Genomic DNA, 21,555 nt, shown 5'->3' with positions numbered 1-21,555 from the left:
GATAAAAATATGCCTGACCCATGTATACAACTAAAGGGACTAAACATTTTTACTGCTTGTATCTTGTAATTCATGTCAATAGACAAGAGCTTCCAGTTTCATTGTTTTTGTATTATCTTTTGTTTATCTTCCCGCATATCCTTAGCTGCCATTAACAAAATGCTTTTTAACCCATACTCCTTTATCACGTCTCCATAAATAGGCTTGATATCACTTACCCGACCTTCAGGACATCGAATGGCTGATGTGCGAGCTCACTGTTCCAAAGGGGCAGGAAATCAAATGACAAGCGGTTGAATGAGGTTAGTCAAGAGTTAAGAGGTTAGTTGGAAAACTGACGTACAGAGACTGTGGAGGGGGGTCACGCTTCAGTGAGGAACAGGGAAGTAGCCCATTTCCTTACTGTAGTGCGATCTCGGAGTTGGTATATTTAAGTAGGCGGGGGGGGGCAGACCCCCTACATCAAAAAAACATTTTAGACTTACACTACACCCGCATTTTGAGCGATATTTTTATATTAAAAGGTAACTTGCAGACCAGTATACAAATGATTGATTATTTTAACCAGACAACTAACTTTCTTCAGTTTACATCTTCATTTGATACTGAAGCAATAGCTTATTTAGATGTTTGGCTGGTGAAAGATAGAGTCCAACAATGTTTTGTAGCTAAAATATATAGAAAAAACACTTATTTTAATGATTTTCTACACTTTTCAAGTTGCCATCCGTAGTTAAGGGTCAACTTGTGAGGGCTGCACGTATAGTCAACAGAAGACTTCCTGGAAGAATGTCAGTTCCTTAAGTTAATATTTTTAAGCCGAGGTTACCCAGAAGATTTACTGAACTGTTAACAGAATAAGTAAGTAATAAGAGGTTGGAGAGGGTTTACAACTCCATCTTAAGTGTTAAAGGGCATGGTTTAGCCCAAACAGTTGACAGTAACACTTTAGTTCTGGCTAATGAAGGAACCCAACAGGGTACTCATGAAGTAGACCCTAGTAAAATGGGATCTCTGATGAATTTCATTACAACTTACTGCATAGACAGTAAATTGATTAATGGGATCCTACAGAAGAATTGGGAGTTGTTTAAAGTCAGCCCATTGCTAATTGAAAAGCTAAGTGAACACCCAAATATAACCTATAGGAGAGGTAAAAGCCTCAAGAACCTGCTGGAACAACAATGTTGCAGTACCCCAAAAACCACTGGTATGGTTAAATACGAATCCTGTAACTTTTGTCAATATATGGATGTAACAAATACGTTCATAATTAATCAACAGTACAGGCTCAAATTTAAGTTCAACTGTCAATCCAAGAATGTGGTGTATCTTGCTAGCTGTCAATCTTGTCCTGTGTACTACATTGGCAAAACGGAGCGTAGACTCGGTGATAGAGTTTAAGAACACCAGTAAGCAATTTCAAAAGTTAAATTAGAAAATACTTTGGCCAAACATATCCATTTATGTCAAGATCATTAATTTAAAATTCATGGCCATAGATCAAGTTTCTCAACTGTTACGAGGTGGTCCAGTTCCCCTCCACTTACAGGAAAGTACAGTTTTGTACCTACCATAAATGTAGATGTTAGAGTGCTCATAGAGCTGCAGTCATAACAGATGGGTTATCCTGCCGTCAGGCGGGTCTTCGGTCAGCCAAATTCCAAAGTCTAGGTCCGGCGTCGGTTGTCGTCGCTTCCTCCCTGACGTCAGTGCGGCAGGGGTATAAAAGAGGCAGCCGACGCCATCTTCTTCAGTTTTTCTTGCCCCAGATGTCAGGTGCCCCCAGAAGGAAGGCAAACATAATGTTATGCAAAAATGCAATGTTGATAAATCAAAAACAGTAGTTGCAAGCAAATACACCATAAAAAGAGTACCCCAAAAGGTTATATGAAAAGGGTTTGCCATAAGGCCTGTCCTAAGAGGGGTTGGAGGGAGGGAAAAGTACAGTTTTGTACCTACCATAAATGTAGATGTTCGAAGATCCACATTGCTTCAGTCATAACCTGTGGGGTAGTCCGCTGTCCTCGGTCGGCCCGAATACCAAAGTGTTAGGCTGGCGTCGGTCATGGTCGCTCAGATCTGACGTCAGTACGCCGTGGCACTAAAGCGCATGACCGACGCCATATCCTCAGTCTTTCTTGCCCCAGATGTCAGAAGGCCTAAAAAGAAAGGCCATAGCCAAAAATAGAAAAATACCCAATCACCAATGTAGAAACAATAGTTACACCACAAGCCACACAGCCACCCCAAACTACAGAGGGGAAGGAGGGAGTAAATTGGACTGCAGCAATGTGGATCTTTGAACATCTACATTTATGGTAGGTACAAAACTGTACTATGTTCTTCATCTCACATTGCTGCAGTCATAACCTGTGGGTAGAATCCCAAAGCAAAGGTAAAGGGAGGTTGGCAAAATCAGAAAGCATTAGGAGCTGCTAACATGCCCTGTAAAACTGCAGTGGCAAACCCAGCCCTAGATTTGGAATAAAGAGGGAGATGGTAATGTTTAGAAAAAGTGTGCACTGAACTCCAAGTAGCTCCCTCCAAAATATCCTTAGTAGCTACTCCCCTTAAAGCAGTAGAAGTGGCAGTCTCCCTAGTGGAATGAGGCCTGATTCCAGCCGGAACCTCCTTACCATGATGAGAATAACAAAAAGCAATACAATGGCCAATCCACTTAGAAATAGTTTGTTTTGAAACAGGTTTTCCTTGTGAACCCAAGGCAAAAGAAATGAATAACTGTTGAGACTGCCTGAACCCTTTAGTTCTGCTCAAATAATAACTTAACTGCCTGTGAATATCCAAAGAGTGCAAAATTTTTCCCCTTTATTTTGGGGATCAGCATAAAATGAAGGCAAATGAATAGATTGGTTTAAGGCCACATTAGAAACAACTTTAGGCATAAAAGTAGGGTTAGTACATGGGGTGGAGACCCTATCCTTATGAAATATCAGAAAGGGTTCAACTGCCATTAGAGCCTGTAATTCAGATACCCTTCTAGCAGACGTAATGGCCAACAAAAAAGCAGTCTTCCAAGACAAAAACTTCAACTCAGTAGCTGCAGGTTCAAAAGGAGGTAAAGTGAGCTTTTCCAACACAAAATTGAGATCCCAGGAAGGAGTAGGAGCTCTACGTGGGGGTCTTATGTTCTTTGCCCCTCTAAGAAATTGCTTAAACAAAGGGTGAGAGAATAATGGTGGGTCACAGTCATAGTGAGCAGAAATGGCTGCAGCACGAACTTTTACAGAGGAGAAAGACAAACCCTTGTCTAATAATTCTGTAAGATACTGAAGTGAAACACTCAAATTAGGCACTGAAACATCAAAGCTCTTTGTTTTGCTCCAAAGAAAAAATCTCTTCCATTTATCAGCATAAACTTTCCTGGTACTAGGCCGTCTGGCCTCCAAAATGACATTCAAAACTTGTTGAGGAAGCTGCGACCCCCCCCCAGGGTCTAAAACAGAATACGCCAAGCTGTCAGATGCAGGGACTGAATCCTGACATTGTGGAAATTATTGCTTGCCTGGGACAAAAGGTGTGGAATTGATGGCAAAGGCCAAGGAGGCTCCCGTACTAAACTCCTCAGCAGAGGGTACCAGTGCTGACGTGGCCAATCTGGAGCTATTAGAATCATGCAAGGCTTGTCCTGTCTGACCTTCAAGAGCACCTTGGGAAGGAGAGGCAGAGGAGGAAAGGCATAGACGTGAAGGTTGTTCCAACTAAATGATAGAGCATCCACTTTCCAAGCTTTTGGGTGAAACAGCTTTGTGCAAAACTTTGGCAGTTGGAAATTTAGTGGAGAAGTGAACAGATCTATGTCTGGAGTCCCCCAAGCCACCGTCAACTGTTGAAATACATGAGGATCCAATTTCCACTCGTGGGGATCCACCATCTGTCTGCTCAAAACATCTGCTAAGGAGTTCTGTGCTCCCGGCAGAAACCTTGCCTGAAGAGTGAGGTGCAAACTGAGAGCAGTCTCCCACAAAATCATTGCTTGTCTGCAAAGAGGGTACGAATGGGTTCCCCCTTGCTTGTTGATGTACCACATGACTGTTGTGTTGTCTGTTTGAATCAACACCTGTCCTGGTTGAAGTAGATCCTTGAAAGCCATCAGTGCAAATTGGACTGCTAACATCTCCTCCATGTTGATATGCAAATGTTGTAGTTTGGGAGGCCACGTGTCTTGAACCCATTTCCCATTGAAGTGTGCTCCCCAAGCCATGTCTGAGGCATCTGTCGTTAAGATCCGACTCGCCTCTGGTCAGGTCACAGAGAGTCCCTTGTTTAGGTGACATTCCTGAGCCCACCACAAAAATTCCCTTTGGATGCAAGGTATTATCTGAATGACAGTGTCCAAATCATGGCAGTGTTGAGTCCATACGCTTTTGAGATACCATTGTAGCTTCCTCATATGCACTTTGGCATTGGGAAGCACCAGAATACAAGATGCCATGAACCCCAAGGCCTGAAGGACTGTCCTTGCAGTCAGCCTGGACCGTAGAGATAATTGCTGGAAGTAAAGGGCAAGATTTCTTTGTTTGTCCGGGGTCAAAAACGCCATCTGAGAGGCTGTATTCAGTCTCACACCCAGAAAGCACATGTCCTGAGAGGGTACTAGGCTGGACTTTGTTTCATTCACAGAATACCCTAGGCACCTTAACACTGCCATAACATACTGAAGATGGTGAAGTAACTTGACTGTCTTGAGCAAGAATCAGGCAATCGTCCAAATAAGGATAAATTTGTATTCCCCTTAATCTTAAGAAGGCTATCACCGGAGCCAGGACCTTTGTGAACACCCTGGGCGCAGTAGATAAGCCAAAGGGCAATGCAGAGAACTGATAATGGAAAGTCCCAGCCCGAAAACGCAGGAACCTCCTGCAGCTGGGCCTGATAGGAATGTGAAGATAAGCCTCTTTGAGATCCAGAGTTACCATCCAGTGATCTTTGCCTAGCAGAGGCAGAAGCTGCTGCAAAGTTAACATCTTGAATTTTGGAATGTCCAGGTATGTGTTGAGAATAAACAAATCCAGAATTGGCCTCCAAGTGTTTCCTTTCTTTGGAACAAGAAACAGGCGATATAAAATCCTAGGCCTACTTCTGACGGAGGGACCCCCTGGATAGCCCCCATTTTTAAAAGTAAAGAAATCTGCTTGTGAGCCTCCACCTTTTGCTGAGGAGGAACGTCTGGCATGCCTTTGAAAGGAGGCAAGGTGTGAAAATAAAAATTGTAGCCTCGATCTATAATGTCCAACACCCATTTGTCCTGGGTGACTAAAAGCCAATTTTGCCTGAAAAGTGCCAACTTTCCTCCCAGAGGAGCTGCCAGACAGGAGGGATCTGGCAGCTGGAGATACAGGTCATTGGGTCTGTTTACGAAAAGGCTGACCCCTGCCCTCACCTGAAGATTCTGCAGGGGAACTCCACGTCCTAGGTCTGAAAGAACCCTGAGCATGAGCTCTGCCCCTACCACGTCTAGATCTGCCCCTAGACTGTAAATCAGAAGGATAAGCCCATCCCTTAGCAGGCCAATTTCTGCTAAACTTAGGGGGCTGCACCTGTAAAAAATCCTTAACCGTCTGCATGGACTTAGCTTTGTCTTCCATTTTCTTCAAAACAGACTCCACAGGAGAACCAAACAGAACTTCAGATTGAAGGGGAGCATCCAAAATTCGAGCTTTAACATGCTCTGACAAATTCTGATCCTTAAGCCAGGCGTGCCTACGAATAACTGATCCAGTGGCAGCCACCCTGGAAGAAGCCTGAAGAGCATCAAAACCACACTGCAAAGAATGCTTACCCACCTGATCAGAGGCATGAACTAAATCTTGCAATTCCTTACACTCTATACCCTCTGCCAAAGCATCTACCTTAGATTTTAACTGACTTAAGAGAAAATTCTGGTACTTCAGCATATGAAACTGGCAATTCAAAGCCCTCATCGCTAGAGTGGAAGAGGTATACACTTTTACCCCACCTATCCAAAGCTCTAGAATCTTTATCCAGAGGAACTGGATTCTTTACAACAGAAGCCCTGACACCCTTAGGTCCCTGGCTAATAGTTTCTGGGTCAGCTCTTGGGCTCTTATACAAATATTTATGAGCCTCTGGCACTCTGTAATACCTGTCTGGCTTGACAGGGGCAGGAGGCAAAGAATCAGGATTAAGGGAAGCTTCAGAGAAAACATCCTGAACAACATCCAAAACAGGGGGAATAGCCAAGGGCCTATGCTGTGGTAAAAACAACAATTCCCTAAGCCTCTTTAGAATCAGAAATCCTGACCTTCCCACTTAAAATGCTCCCTCATGGAATGCAGGGTTTCAGAAAGAAAAATCCTCTGGAGGGGAAGCAGAAGGACTTGAATCCTCTGCATCTGAATCAGAATAAGGAGGAAAATCCTGAATGTCCTCAGCCGAAGACTCAGAGTAATCTGAGGAATGCTCCAATCCTTCCACCTCTGGTTCCACCCTAGGCCTCTTATCCGGAGGGGGCATAGAACCCCTGATTAAAGTAATCAAATCCTCTGCCATTTTCAGCATATGCTTTTTAGGTACAGAACCTGCAGAACTAGGGCTGACGCCAGTGGAAGACAAACCAGGCCTGACCTTGGAAGGTACCTTAGAGACAGAAGTAGAAGGCCTAACCACCTTATGCAAAGAAGGGACTACAGAGACCTGAGAGGCCCCCTCAGCCTGACCCGACTCCTGAGAGGCCACATCCTGCAAGATTAAAGGCTCCCCCCTGAGATTCAGCTGAAACCTCGGCTAGATCCACAGATTCCACCGTAGTTTCCAAAGAACCGGCGTCCGTAACGACTCATCCTCTTGGACTTTAACGATTTTCCTTGCTTCTTAGCGGTGGCGGCCGGAGGATCCGACGGCATATTGTAGTTACACCTTACGAAGACAAGTCTAGCACAATCTAACCTGCGTTTAATGGTGCGCTTATTAAATCTAGCACAAAGCGACACCCGACTACGCCGTGCTCAGGCCCCAAGCAAGGAATACAGAGAGTGGTAATCCCTATGAGGTATCCGTTTCCCACAAGAAATACAATTATTTACTTTTTCTGACATCCGGATTTAACTGAGGCAAGAAAAGACAAAAATATTCCCCAAGGTACTTAGCCAACTTGGTCTTCGGTCTGAAACTCAGAATACGAAAATTTCAGGACGCTGAACGGCACTTGCAAACGCTGCTTCTGCTTCGGACCATGCGGCAAGAAAGACTGAGGATATGGCGTCGGTCATGCGCTTTAGTACCACGGCGTACTGACGTCAGAGCTGAGCGACCATGACCGACGCCAGCCACACTTTGGTATTCGGGCCGACTGAGGACAGCGGACTACCCCACAGGTTATGACTGCAGCAATGTGAGATGAACATCCTGGACTGCAGCTGTATGAGTACTCGAACATCTACATTTATGGTAGGTACAAAACTGTACTATGTTCATCGTGCATACAGCTGCAGTCATAACAGATGGGTAGAATCCCAAAGCTAAGGCTAAGTAAGGGTGATAGGCACCAAGTGGAACTAGGTGGGTCTAGGATGCCCTGCAGGACTGTTGTGGCAAAGCCCGCTCTAGATTTAGAGTATAGTGGGAGATGATCGTGCTTGGAGAAAGTGTGCACTGAACTCCAGGTGGCCGCTTCCAAAATATCCTTGGTAGGGACCCCCTGAGGGAGGCTGCAGAGGTAGCTGTGGCTCTGGTGGAGTGGGATCTGATGCATGCAGGCACAGTTTTTCCATGAAATGAGTAACTAAAGCGTATGCAGTGGGCTATCCATTTTGAAATTGTCTGTTTGGAAATGGCCTTTCCTTGAGCACCTGCAGCATAGGACACAAAGAGTTGCTCAGATTTCCCGAATGGCTTTGTCCTGTCCAAATAATAACGAAGTTGTCTGTGAATGTCCAAGGAATGTAGTAGTCTTTCCCCTTTGTTTTGTGGATTAGGATAAAAGGTAGGTAAGTGGATAGTCTGATTCAAAGCTACACTGGATACTACCTTTGGCATAAAGGTAGGGTTGGTTCGTAAGGAAACTCTGTCCCGATGGAAAATGATGAATGGTTGCACAGCCATGAGGGCCTGTAGCTCCGAAACCCTGCGGGCTGAGGTGATAGCCAGAAGAAAGGCTGTTTTCCATGACAAGTACTGTAACTCTGATGAAGAAGCTGGCTCGAAGGGAGGAAGGGTCAGCTTTTCCAATAAGTTGAGGTCCCAAGCAGGGACTGGTAGTTTCCTTGGGGGTTTTATATTCTTTGCCCCTCTGAGGAACTGCCTTAAGAGAGGATGAGAGAATAAAGGAGGATCTGTGTTGTATTGTGCAGAAATGGCTGAAGCGTGGATCTTGATGGAGAAGGAAAGTCCATTGTTTAACATCTCAGCTAGGTACTGTAAAATTTGAGGTAAATTTATTACCCAAGGATTCTGTCCCTTCTTTTGATTCCAGCCACAAAATCGTTTCCATTTGGCAGAGTAGGCCTTTCTAGTAGAAGGTCTTCTGGCCTCCAAGATGACATCCTGCGCCTCCTTGGAGAGGAGAAACTGTTGGGAAATAAAGGAATTCTCCATGCAGCTAGATTTAGAGTTTTGAGATGGCTGTGAAGAGTTTTGTAGTTGTGCTGGGACAACAGAAGAGGGACTAGAGGTAGGATCCATGGTGGGGAATGTGTCAGGCTCTTCAGGAGCGGATACCAGTGTTGCCTTGGTCAGTCTGGAGCAATGAGAATCATTTTCGGCCTCTCTGCTCTGGCTTTTAATAGAACTTTGGGCAGCAGAGGAAGAGGCGGGAAGGCATAGACTGTCAATGTCGCCCAATTGAAGGAAAGTGCGTCCACTTTCCAGGCCTGTGGGTGATAGGTCCTTGAACAAAATTTTTTCAAATGGCAATTTCTGTGGGTAGCAAAGATATCTATGTCTGGCTGTCCCCATGCCTGAGTTATCTTTGTGAAAATTTGAGGATGCAACTTCCATTCGTGTGGATCCGTCATATTTCTGCTTAGGTTGTCTGCCAGTGTGTTTTCCTTCCCTGGCAGGAATTATGCCTGTAGTTGAATTTTCAATTCCAGTGCTGTGTTCCATAGGGTCATGGCTTGCCTGCACAGTGGGTATGAATGAGCTCCCCCCTGTTTGTTTATGTACCACATCACTGTGGTGTTGTCTGTCCTTATCAATAGCTGGCCTGGATGCAGTAGGTCTTTGAAGGTCATAATAGCCTTTTGTACGGCTAGCATTTCCTTTTGGATGATGTGAAGGAGCTCCTCTTTTCGTGCCCATTTTCCCTGAATGCACTGATTTGTCAAGTGTGCTCCCCAGGCGTAGTCTGAGGCGTCTGTTGTGATGATTTGAGTTGCTTGAGGTACACAGAAAGGAAGACCTGTGTTTCTTTGGCAAGCTTGAGCCCACCATATAAATTCCTTTTGAAGGCATGGAATGAGTGGTATAATTGCTTCCAAGCTGTGGCTGTGTTGAGACCATAAGTTTTTTAGGTCCCATTGAAGTTTCCTCGTATGCAGCTTTGCACATGGGATAAGTAGGATGCAAGATGCCATGAATCCCAGAGCCTGCAGGACTTTCCTTGCAGTTAGCCTGGTGTAAGTTGCCATTTTTCTGAAGTATTGAGACAGTTGCCCTTGCTTGTCTGGCGTGAGGTGAGGTAGGCCATCTGGGTGGTTCTATCCAAGTTGGCACCCAGGAAAATTATTTGTTGAGAGGGTATTAGTTTTGATTTCTTTTTGTTGACTGTGTATCCCAGGAAGTTCAACAGTTTTATTACAAACGCCAGGTGCTGCAGTAGTATGTCCTTGCTGTCCGCTTGGATCAGGCAGTCGTCCAGATATGGGTAGATTTGTATCCCTTGTAGTCTGCAGAAGGCGATTACTGATGCCAGGCATTTTGTAAACACTCTGGGCGCAGTAGATAAGCCCAAAGGCAATGCAGAGAATTGGTAATGGGTTGAACCTGCAAGAAATCTGAGGTATCTTCTGCAATCTTGTCTGATAGGGACATGCAGGTATACCTCCTTGAGGTCCAATGTTACCAGCCAAGACTCCTTGCCCAGCATGGGAAGAAGCTGCTGTAATGTGAGCATCTTGAATTTTGGCACCTGTAGATATGTGTTTAGGATGGATAGGTCTCCAATCTTGGTCTTTCCTTGGTACCAGGAATAGTCTGGAATAAAACCCTTGACCTTGTTCTTTTGCAGGTACCTCCTGAATTGCTTTCATGTCCATGAGAGCTGAAATTTGTTTTTGTGCCTCTGCCCTTTGATTTTGTGGCAGGTTTGGCATGCCTCTCATTTTTGGAAGGGTGTGAAAGTGGAACCTGTAGCCTCTGTCTATAATGTCCAGAATCCATTTGTCTTTTGTAACAATATGCCAATTTTTTGAGAATAATGTCAGTTTTCCACCCAAAGGTGCTGCCATTAAAGCTTTGCTTGGCAGGTGTAGGGGGAAGTCATTGTGTCTGTTTTCTAAGACTGATCTATTTTCTCCACCTCTTGGGGTTGGTGCTTGCCACTGTCTGGCTCTGAAAGATCCTTGAGTTTGCCCTCTACCCCTTGGACGCCTGTATCTGCCCCTTTGAGGTCTGTCCATGGCTGGAAAGGACCAATTTTTTGAAGGCCAGTTTCTGCTGAAACGTGGAGGCTGTACCTGCAGGAAATCTTTCACTGTTTGCATTGATTTCGCTTTTTCCTCCATTTTCTTTAGCACCTCCTCTGCTTTAACACCAAACAATACATCTTTTTGAAGAGGTGCATCTAATAATTTAGCTTCGACATGATCTGGTAAGGTTTGCTCTTAAGCATGGCTACGTATAACAGACCCGGTAACAGCAGCTCTACATGAGGCCTCTAAAGCATCAAAACCACACTGCAAGGTATGTTTACCCACTTGCTCTGCACCATGCAACAAATCCTGCAACTCTTTTAAATCTGGTTGTTCTGGTTGTGTCATTTTGCTTTTCAGCTGAGATATCAAAAACTGTTGATACTTTAACATATGGAACTGACAGTTTAATGCCCTCATGGTTAAAGTGGCCAAGGTGTACACCTTTTTCCCCCACCTTTCTAAAGATCTGGAATCTCTCTCTGAAGGTAATTGTTTTTTAGCAGTAGAGGCCTTAATTCCCTTGGGACCCTGTGAAATAGTTTCTGGGTCAGCAGTATGGCTTTTATATAGGAACTGGTGAGAATCAGGAACCCGGTAATACCAGTCTGGTTTAACAGGAGCTGGAGGCAAAGAATCAGGATTAAGGCTGGCTTCTGTGTACACATCATCCAATATATCTAAAACAGGAGGGAAAGCCAGAGACCTATGCTGGGGGAGCAGAAGAAATTCCCTGAGCCTTTTCTTGGAATCTGAGTAATCTTGGCCTTCCCAGTGAAAGTGTTACCTCAATGTATGCAGGGTTTCCCCAAAAGAGAAGTCTTCAGGGGGGGAGACCGAGGGAATAGACTCCTCTGCATCAGAGTCTTCGAATGGAGAATAGGCACAATCCTGGTCCTCAGACAGTTCTGAGGTAATAGAAGCTTGATCTGAGGAAGGGTAGTCTTCCTCTAATCTGGGCCTTTTGTCAGAGGGGGGTTGAGAACCCCGAAGGACATCCCCTGATAAGAGTAATCAAATCCTCAGTCATTTTAAGGATCTGTTTTTTAGGCATGGTGCCTTGAAAGGGTGTCTGAGGAACCTGTTTTTTGGTTTTCATGGCTGTTTTAGATTTAGTGAAGGCTTTAATAGAGGAGGAAGGCCTGAAGACCCCTTGAGAAATGGCAGACCTGTCTAAATTGAGTTTCCCCGCCAGGAGTGGCGTCGGTATCTGTAGTAGGAATGGGGGCCAAGGAGCCTGCGACCTCGGGTACTGAAGACACCGGTAATGCATTGTCATCGGTACTCAGTGGCTGCGTAGGCGCCTCGCTGAGTACCGGAGAACTGGTAGTCTGCCTTAGCATGGTATCAGTAGGTGGTGCGGACCTCGTATGCCGGTCATTATCTTTGCGTTTTTTGCTCAAAACTTGAGTCTGAGTATCCGACGACATAATATAATTATTTTTTGACAAAAGTGAAGGCGAACTCAATAGTGCGTTTGTTGAATCTAGCACAAAAACGTCAGGCCAAGACGTCGTGGTCTGGGCCTAAGCAAGGTGTACAGTAAGAGTGGAAATCCTTATGGTATTTGCTTCCCACATGAAATGCAATTATTAACTTTGTCTGACATCGGTCTGAGGCAAGAAAAGTTTCCCCAACGGGGTACTTAGCTTTCAAGAAGACTTCGGCTGAAATACTTTCGTAAATCTCAGGAGCTGGCCGACCGGCACTTGCGAAATGCTTCTGCTTCGGGCACCGCGCGGCAAGAAAGACTGAAGAAAATGGTGTCGGCTGCCTCTTTTATACCCCTGCCACACTGACGTCAGGGAGGAAGCAACGACAACTGACACCGGACCTAGACTTTGGAATTCGGCCAACCGAGGACCCGCCTGACGCCAGGATAACCCATCTGTTATGACTGCAGCTGTATGCACAATGAACATCTTGAACTGGCTTGGCAAATCAGACTAAATGCTTACTGGTTCCCTGGGCTTAATGACACTTGCTCAACAAGTTGCATTTTAAAACGTACGAGCTTGGAGAGATGAATTAATGTAAAGTAAAGAATATTTTTTAAAAGCAAAAGGATTTGCATAAGTACTTATAACAATACACAAAAATAATTTCTTATCTTAGTGTATATGATGTAAACTTGGAACAGCACTGTTATGTTAAGTGTGGTGCAATATTAACACCTTTTAAGTAGCAAGTTGAGATGTACTTGTCAGATGGTAAGAATAGAATTCACATATATATTATTTACATTCTTATACATTTTTTAATATTTAACAGTTTAAGCTTGATATGAGTGTTTACATGTTCTTAAAGGATATACAATACACATGTATTTAAATGTATATTTTTACACCCTTTCAATACTGTATTAACGTTTAAGCAGATGTTGTGGGTTATATGACTGGCTGTGATTTGTCATCAGAGCACGTTACTTTTATTTGAACATTTAAATGTCACAAGAGTTTGTTTGTATTCACTTCTGATGAAGTTTGAGTGCAAATGAAAAGCGCTTTAAGTTAATAAACTGTGGATTCTTCTACTGAGCAGTGCCCATTTTTTTGTATTTTCAAATTTGGTTTGTGCTAGTGAAATTAAAACATATGTTAGTCTTATTCTCTATACAGGACCAGTACATTTTTCAACCTCATAATTAAGAGTAGTAAAAAATCCTTGCAAGGTATTATTTAAAAAAGGTGGAATAAAACAGTTTTTAACAGAGATAGCATTAGTATTCAGTTGGCAATGGGCATTAAAATCACTCTCAAACAAATCTTCCCGAGATGACAGGCATGAATAAAAAGAATCCTCATCACTACTTTCATAACAGTCATTAAACACAACCCCTCCCCTCTTGTTTAAAGTAGGGCATTAAATGCAGTTTTCTACAAAAAGAAAATATTTCACTTTTAAGTATATGTAATCTCGGTAAGGCAGTTGGTATAAATTTGAGACCAAGACATAATACAGACAAAACCACATCAGAAATTATCAAACTACATTAGTACCAACATTTTTTCTTGTTGTACTGTCCCTTCTTGTTATAGTTCTTTTGCTGGCCCCATTCACTGTGGCACTGTTTTCTGTAAAATGAAAATACAAGTATTCTCAAAAACTTAAACATCTCTACACAGATCAGCCACAATGAAAGGTTTAAATATATTTAATAAATAATAAAAGAACAAGACAATACTAAATATATATTCACAATGACAGAGTTCAAAACCACAGGAAATATTTAAAACAGCATTGCAGGACAGTCTCAAATAAAGAAAAATATCCAAACCAAGCTTTACTATATTCCTGACTGAATCTAAGAGAATTATACTATAATTCAGGAAACTTACTAATAGAGCAAGGCAGATGTTGCGAATGGATCTTCCAGTTGTTTTCGGGTCCAAGACAGAATGCTCCGTCTTACCAAGAGACTTCTCAAATTAATATCTCAAATATTACTGCTGGGATAACATGCAGAATGACATAATTTGTCATCTGACTATAGTTCCCAGGTGAAACCTCCACTGCTGGAAGCTGGCAATATTTAGCATATACCTGTAAAAATACATGGACCTCAGATTTCTGGCAGATGCTGGAAGTCATAGAAATATTGCATTCCTTCATGCTTTCAAGACTAGTAATTACTTCACCCTAAAGACAAGAAAGTGTCCTAGTACAGACATTGTCTCTCTTGCTGTACTGAAAACTGAAAGATACCATCTTTTATGAAATGGCCATAAAGTAATTTAATTTTAGTTATATTTCTGAAATTAATCTCCTGTATTCCCATTTCCACTGTTAAAATATATACATTTAAACAGTTAAAATAGTGCATATACATTTATGTCCCCTTCCAGCAGAGAACATTGTGGCTACATTTCAAACAGCACTCTGCTAAATACCCTTTTCAACACATGCATCTGGTACAAGAAGTTTGATATACACATGACATACAGTTCTAATAAATCTGTAACAAGTCTTGTACAAGTCATTTTGATATTCACCAATGACATATAATTATTTACAAAATTCTAGATAGCTGGGCTGGCAGTATCTTTCGTCACAGGGTCCTCTCTGATCATTTCTGCTTGAGCAGAGGAACTAGGCAGAGGTGTCCTCTTTCCCCTTTATTTGCATTACATTTAGAACCACTGAAAGAAAATAAGTGACTCTGAAATTCAAGGATATAATTGGTATGGTAGTCAAGAAAAGCTGTCTCTATTTGCAGATGTTCTTATGTTATACCGGACAAAACCAGAAAGGGGCATTACAGAGTTGTGGAACATTTTGAGACAGGTTCAGATCTTTTTCAGGATACAAAACTAATGAAGCTAAAACAAAGGCAATAGCAGTATATTATGTACCCACACACAAATTGGTTCAGCAATATCAATATTTATGGGGACATGATACAATGAAATATTTAGAGTATGAATTAAAAGTGATTCTGGTGTGGCAGCTAAGGATATGTGGGAAGAAACTAAAAAGATAATACAAAAATTGAGAATGTCAGCTCTATTTTATATATATATATATATATATATATATATATATATCTATATATATATCTATATATATCTATATATATATATATATATATATATATATATATATATATATATATATATATATATATATATATATATTAGGCCCTTTAGTTTCACACACAGGTCATGCATATTTTTATCAATGAGAGGAGAAGTTGTGTATAGCAATTAATAAAGAGATGAAGAACTTTATCTGGGAGGGGAAGACTGCCAAGAGTCAAGTGGGATAAGCTGATTCTTAAACAGAACAAGGCAGACTGGGATTAGGCAATTTGAATGGGTATTTCAGAGTAACACAGTTAAGGCTCCTAAATAGCACAAGCAGAAAACTAAATTCAAAGTGGAAAGGGATGATGATAAAATGGGGGGGGGCTCAAGAAACAAGGAGGGACTTGGATTTTGGATGCAGATCTTTGAGAATAACAATAATCATACAGATTATATTCATTAAGTAACAGAAAGTATTCTAAGAAATAAGCCAATTTGGGAATGGAGAAAGGAGATTCTGACAATAGGGATGACTGCAATTAGGGATACAGACACTAGGCAAGAGGGGGCTGGAATTTATTGGGAGAAAACTGGCAAAGGAACCAAGGTATTGGGAACAAATAACTAGAGAGGGAAAGGTAACAGAATGGGGAGACACGAAGAATTTATTTGGACGGCAGGTTTGAGATTGCCTTCCCTATCAAGGACGGATAGAGTACAGGCAAAGAGAAAGAAATATGGGGTCCTTGATGAAAGCCCAGCAGTGGTAGAGTTTTTAGTAGAATCCAGAACAGAAGCTGGCTTTAAAAAAAAGAATAATTAGTAGACCCTAAAAATATTGCATAACTATAAGAATCAGAGGAGGTTACAAAGTATTGGGAAGAGAGAATGGATAGCAATTTACAAAGAAACAATGGGGGATATATGTATGTCTCCCAAATATGCAACAAAGTCTAGAAGATTTAGGATCTTTGCTTGAAAGTGTTTACATAGATATTTTTATACCCAAAGTCCTCAGACAGCAAATGTTGGAGGTGTGATGGGGAAGACCGAGTTAACTGGGGACATATTTTCTTGGAGTGTAATGAGTTGGCAGACTTTAAAGACTCTCTGCAGACTGCTTTGTCAGAGATACTGGGTGAGCAAATCGGTACAACTAAGGCTAAAAAAAGCAATTACTAGAAAATGGAAATCAAAGTCTAAACCAACTTTACTAGAAGTAGCAAATAAAGTGAAAGAGATAAAACAACTGGAACTGGGATCTTTAGAAAAGGGGAGGAGCAAATTACATAAAAATGGGAATTGTGCAAACAGTACATGCAGAGGAGGAAAGTACAGTTGTGGACACTTACCATAAATGTAGATGTTCAAGCGTATTCACTGTTGCAGTCATTACATTTGGGTTATCTGCTTGCAGTAGCCCTCAGTCGGCCTGATTAACAAAAGTCTTAGGTCCTACGTCGGTTGCTATCTTCTTCCATGATGTCAGGTCGTCAGGGGTATAAAACATGCAACCAATGTCATTACATCAGTTTTTCTTGCCCCAGATGTTAGGTGCTCCCCCCTAAAGGGAAGCAATTAAATCTATAAATATACAAGGTTATACCCCCAACACAAAAGCAAATACATCAAAAAGCTTTTAAGCACTGAAAAGGAGAGAAGAGGTATAGCAAAAAGAAGTCAGGGGCTGGAAGGAGGGTAACCAGGACTGCAACAGCGAATACACCCTAACATCTACATTTATGGTAAATGTACACAACTGTACTATGTTCTTAGTGTTCCACTGCTGCAGTCATTACATTTGGGTAGATTCCTAAAGCTAAGGATGGGAGGAGGACTTTAGATAGCATTAGGACCAGCTATAAGGCCCTGCAAAACTGTAGTGGCAAAGCCAGCTCTGGATTTAGAGAAAATTGTCAAATGGTAATGCTTGGTGAAAGTATATACAGAACTCCAGGTAGCAGCTTCTAGGATGTCCTTGGTAGGTATGCCTCTGAGAAAGGCTGTAGAGGTAGATGCAGTCCTGGTTGTGTGGGGTCTGATCCCCTGTGGGACAGGTTTTCCATGGTGCTTATAGCAGAAATGAATGCAACGGCCTATCCATTTGGAGATGGTTTGCTTTGAAATAGCCTTCCCCTCTGTCCCTGCAGCAAATGCCACCAGCAGTTGCTCAGATTTCCTTTGAGGTTTTGTCCTGTCCAAGTAGAATCTAAGTTATCTGTGCACATTGAAGGAGTGCAGTATCTATTCCCTTTTGTTCTGTGGATTAGGAATGAAGGTTGGCAAATGAATGGACTGATTAAAGGCCACACTGGATACCACCTTTGGCATGAAAGAGGAATTGGTCCTGGACACCCTGTCCGCATGCAAGATGACAAAAGGCTCCACTGCCATAAGGGCCTGTAATTCATATACCCTTCTTGCTGAAGTGATGGCTAAAAGGAAAGCTGTTTTCCAAGAAAGACATTTTAAATCTGCAATAGAAGCTGTCTCAAAAGGAGAAATGGTGAGTTTTTCCAATACAAAGTTAAGGTCCCAGGCTGGAGTTGGAGCTCTCCTGGGTGGTCTTAAATTTTTGGCCCCTCTGAGGAACTGCTTCAGCAGTGGATGAAAGAAGAGGGGAGGTTCTGTGTTATGAGCTGAAATGACCGAGGCTTGAATTTTTATTGAAGAAAAAGACAGGCCCTTGTGAAGCATCTCAGTTAAGTATTGTAAAATCTGAGGTAAATTGGGCACTGCTGTGCTCATCCTTAGACATTGGTTCCAGGCACAGAATCTTTTCCATTTTTCAGCATAAGATTTTCTAGTACTAGGCCTCCTTGCCTTTAAAATGATATCCATCACTGGTTTACTGAGGGATGGTAAATGAGAGCTTAGGTAATTAGCCAGGCTGCTAGATTCAGTGTTTAAAGCTGAGGGTGCAGAATCTGGTTCTCCTGCTGAGACAGCAGGGTAGGAGTCTGAGGCAGGTGCCATGGGGTCAACCGTGACACTGCACAGGAGGGGGTACCAGTGTTGGCGTGACCAGTCTGGTGCAATCAAAATCATCCTTGGTTTGTCTTGTGTGATCTGTAGTAGTACTTTGGAGAGCAGAGGAGGAAAGGCATAAACTGATGGGTTTTATCAGCTGAAGGGCAGAACGTCCACTTTCCAAGCTTGTCTGTGGGGAGTCCTTGCACAAAACTTTTCCAACTGATAGTTCTGGGGGAAGGCAAACAGGTCTATATCTAGGCTCCCACATTTGCTTGTCAACATGTTGAAAATCCTTGGTTCCAGTTTCCACTTATGTGGGTCCATGAAGATTATGCTTAGTCGGTCTGCCAATATATTTTGTTTTCCTGGCAGGAATTGAGCTTGTAGATGCACTTGGTAGCTCAAGGCTGTGTTCCACAATGCCATGGCTAGTCTGCAGAGGGGGTAAGAATGTGTACCCCCCCTGCTTGTTTATGTACCACATAACAGTGGTGTTTGTCTGTCTTCACCATTAATTATCCTGGAAGAATGTGGTCCTTAAAGACTGTCAGAGCATTCTGTACAGCTAACATTTCTTTATGATTGATGTAAAGGTGCAATTGAATTGGGTTCCATTTGCCCTGAATGCACTTCCCTGCCAGGTGCGCCCCCCATGCATAGTCTGATGAGTCTGTTAGGGTTTGGTCGGCAGGGGGTAGTGTGAATGGTAGTCCCTTATTTTGGTGGCAGGCCACTGCCCACCAAAGTAACTCTAGGTGTAGGCAAGGAATGATAGGAATCATTGCTTCTAGACCCTGAGAATGTTGACACCATAGGCTTTTTAGATACCATTGTAGTTTCTTCATATGCAGTCTTGCATATGGAATTAGAAGAATGCAGGAGGCCATGAACCCCAAGATAGCAGATAGCAGGGTTTTTGTGGCCACTTGTTTGAAGTAGATTGTCAAGTGAATTTGTTTCTCTGGCATGAGGAAAGCCATCTGGGAAGTTGTATTCAAGCTTGCTCCCAGGAATATAATTTGTTGACAGGGTACCAGGTATGATTTCTTTTTGTTTATGGTGTACCCCAGACAAGTTAGCACCCTTTGTACAAAAGCCAGATGATTCAAAAGTACGTCCTGGTTTTCTGCCTGAATTAAGACAATCGTCCAGGTATGGGTATATTTGAATATTTCTTTGCCTGCAGAATGAAATGACTGGAGCTAGGCACTTTGTGAATACCCAGGGTGCAGTAAATAAGCAAAGGGGCAGTGCAGAGAACTGATACTGCATGTAGCCTGCTTTGAAGCGTAGGTATCTTCTGCAAGATTCCCTGATTGGGATGTGCAGGTATGCTTCCTTTAAATCTAGTGTTGCCAACTAGGCATCTTTGCTTAGCATAGGAAGCAACTGGTGAAGAGCCAGCATCTTGAATTTTGGAATCACCAAAAAGGTGTTTAGAGTAGACCGGTACAAGATAGTATGCCATGAATTGCCCTTTCTGGGTGCCAGGAAAAATCTCGAGTAGAAACCTGGTCCCTTTTCTTCTTCTGGTACCAACTGAATAGCCCCTATGCTTTAAGAGAGAGAGTTCTTGCTTTTGGGCCTCTGCCCACTGATTTGGAGGTAGATCCGGCCAACCGCTTGGAGTTGGTAATGTGTGGAAGTGAAATCTGTATCCTTGAGACACTATATTCAAAATCCATTTGTCCTGGGTAATGAGTCCCCAAGTTCTTTGCATGAAGTGCAATCTTTCCCCCCAAAGGGGCAGTCAGTTGAGAAGTGCTTGGAAGTTTTAAAAATAAGTCATTGAGACAGTTTACCATAGGGGGAGTTTTATTTCTCCCAGATTTGGAAGTGGAGGCCACCCCACTGCTTAGTCCTGTGTGTCCCCTGGGACTGAAGCCTGGTTGCTCTGCAGGATCTGGGTTTGGACTGAGAAGGTCTGGAAGAGGCAGGAAAGAACCAATTTTTAGAAGACCAATGCCTACTAAATCTTGGAGGTTAACAGTCTGCATAGATTTAGCTTTTTCTTCCATCTTTTAAGAACTTTTTCTACCTTGTTGCCAAACAGGCGGCCCTGATTTAAGGGAGCATCCAGTAATTTCGGTTTAACATTGTCTGGTAAAGATTGCTCCTTAAGCCAAGCATGCCATCTAAATACAGACCCAGTTACTGCAGCCCTGCAAGATGCCTGAAGTGAATCAGAACCACATTGCAATGTATGTTTACCAACTTGTTTAGCAGACTGCATTAAATCCTGTAAATTCTTATTTTCAGCACAATCACGAATCATCACTTTGTTCAAGCAATCCAATAATATGCTGCTGATACTTTAACATATGAAACTGGCAATTCAAGGCCCTAATGGCCAAAGTTGCAGAAGTGCATACCTTCTTACCCCATCTATCCAGTGCCCTGGAGTCTCTATCAGAGGGGGTAGGATTTTTGGCAGTAGTAGCTTTAATGCCCTTGGGTCCCTGTGAAATGGTTTCAGGATCCGCAGTAGGATTTTTGAAAAGGAACTTGTGAGAGTCAGGAACCCTGCAACATCTATCAGGATTTCTGGAAGCAGGAGGTAGAGAGTCAGGGGCCATGCTAGATTCCAAAACGGCATCAACAGCAATATCCAGTACAGGAGATATAGCTAAAGGCCTGTGCTGGGGCAGGAGTAAGAAATCCCTAAGCCTCTTTAGACTCAGAGAAATCCTGACTTTTCCAACGAAAATGCTCCCTGAGAATATGCAAGGTTTCACCAAAAGAGAAATCCTCTGGGGGGGAAGCAGTGGGAATAGAGTCCTCAGCATCAGAATAATCATAGGTAGATAAGGGTAAATCCAGGTCATCAGAGGAAACAGAAATTTCAGAATCCTGGTCAGAAGTATCATAAGCAAACTCAGTCCTAGGTCTCAGAGGGGGAAGGTTGGCTTCCCCTGATTAAAGTAATAAGGTCTTCAGCCATTCTTATCATTTCTTTTTTAGGCATAGAGGCCTGACCATGCAGTCTGGGCATCAGTTTTTTAGGCATGGAGTTTTAGGCCTTGAAGAAGATGGCGCTGGTTTAATATGCAAGTCAGTATGCCTGAATACACCCTCAGAAGCTGGTGCCTGCACAGCGGCTCTGGACCCACCCAAGGTAGAGACATCCGCAAGTTCCACAGTTGAAGCATCTCGCGGCATACCGGACTCCGAATGGGTCTCAGTAGAGGCCTGCGACACACAAGTAATAGTCTTCCATGTTAAGAATCTTAAACCAGCCTAGCTAAAATGGAAAATGGATAAGCTTTTCAAGCATAAAGTCAAGATCTCAAGGGGGGGGGGGGGGGCACCTGTTTTCAGTGTGGACAGACATGCAAAACTACTACTTAACTTGAGAACAGGTAGAAAATGGGGGATTCAATGGTAGACAAACTGAAATGGCTAACAAATTAACCTTGACAGAGGAGTAAGAAAGGCTAGAGGACAAT

The 21,555-nt window shown here is 42.8% G+C and overlaps 1 protein-coding gene across 9 annotated transcripts in view; it reads right to left on the bottom strand.

The window, feature by feature from the left end:
• B3GALT4 (beta-1,3-galactosyltransferase 4) overlaps nucleotides 1-21,555 on the bottom strand; it is a 476,996-nt gene that overhangs the window by 105,957 nt on the left and 349,484 nt on the right. For 7 of the 9 annotated variants that reach the window (XM_044083528.1, XM_044083527.1, XM_044083524.1 and 4 more), the window contains one exon: nucleotides 13,617-13,687. The exons of the other annotated variants lie outside the window; for them this stretch is intronic. The gene's annotated coding sequence lies outside the window, so the exon portion shown is untranslated. The remainder of the gene's footprint in view (nucleotides 1-13,616; nucleotides 13,688-21,555) is intronic. 9 annotated transcript variants of the gene reach the window in all.

Source organism: Protopterus annectens, chromosome 9.part0 (assembly GCF_019279795.1).
Source record: "Protopterus annectens isolate FY-2018-M chromosome 9.part0, PAN1.0, whole genome shotgun sequence".
NCBI classification, from domain to species: domain Eukaryota; kingdom Metazoa; phylum Chordata; order Ceratodontiformes; family Protopteridae; genus Protopterus; species Protopterus annectens.
Note: the sequence above shows the minus strand (reverse complement) of the source record. Positions and strands in the feature narration are given on the sequence as shown.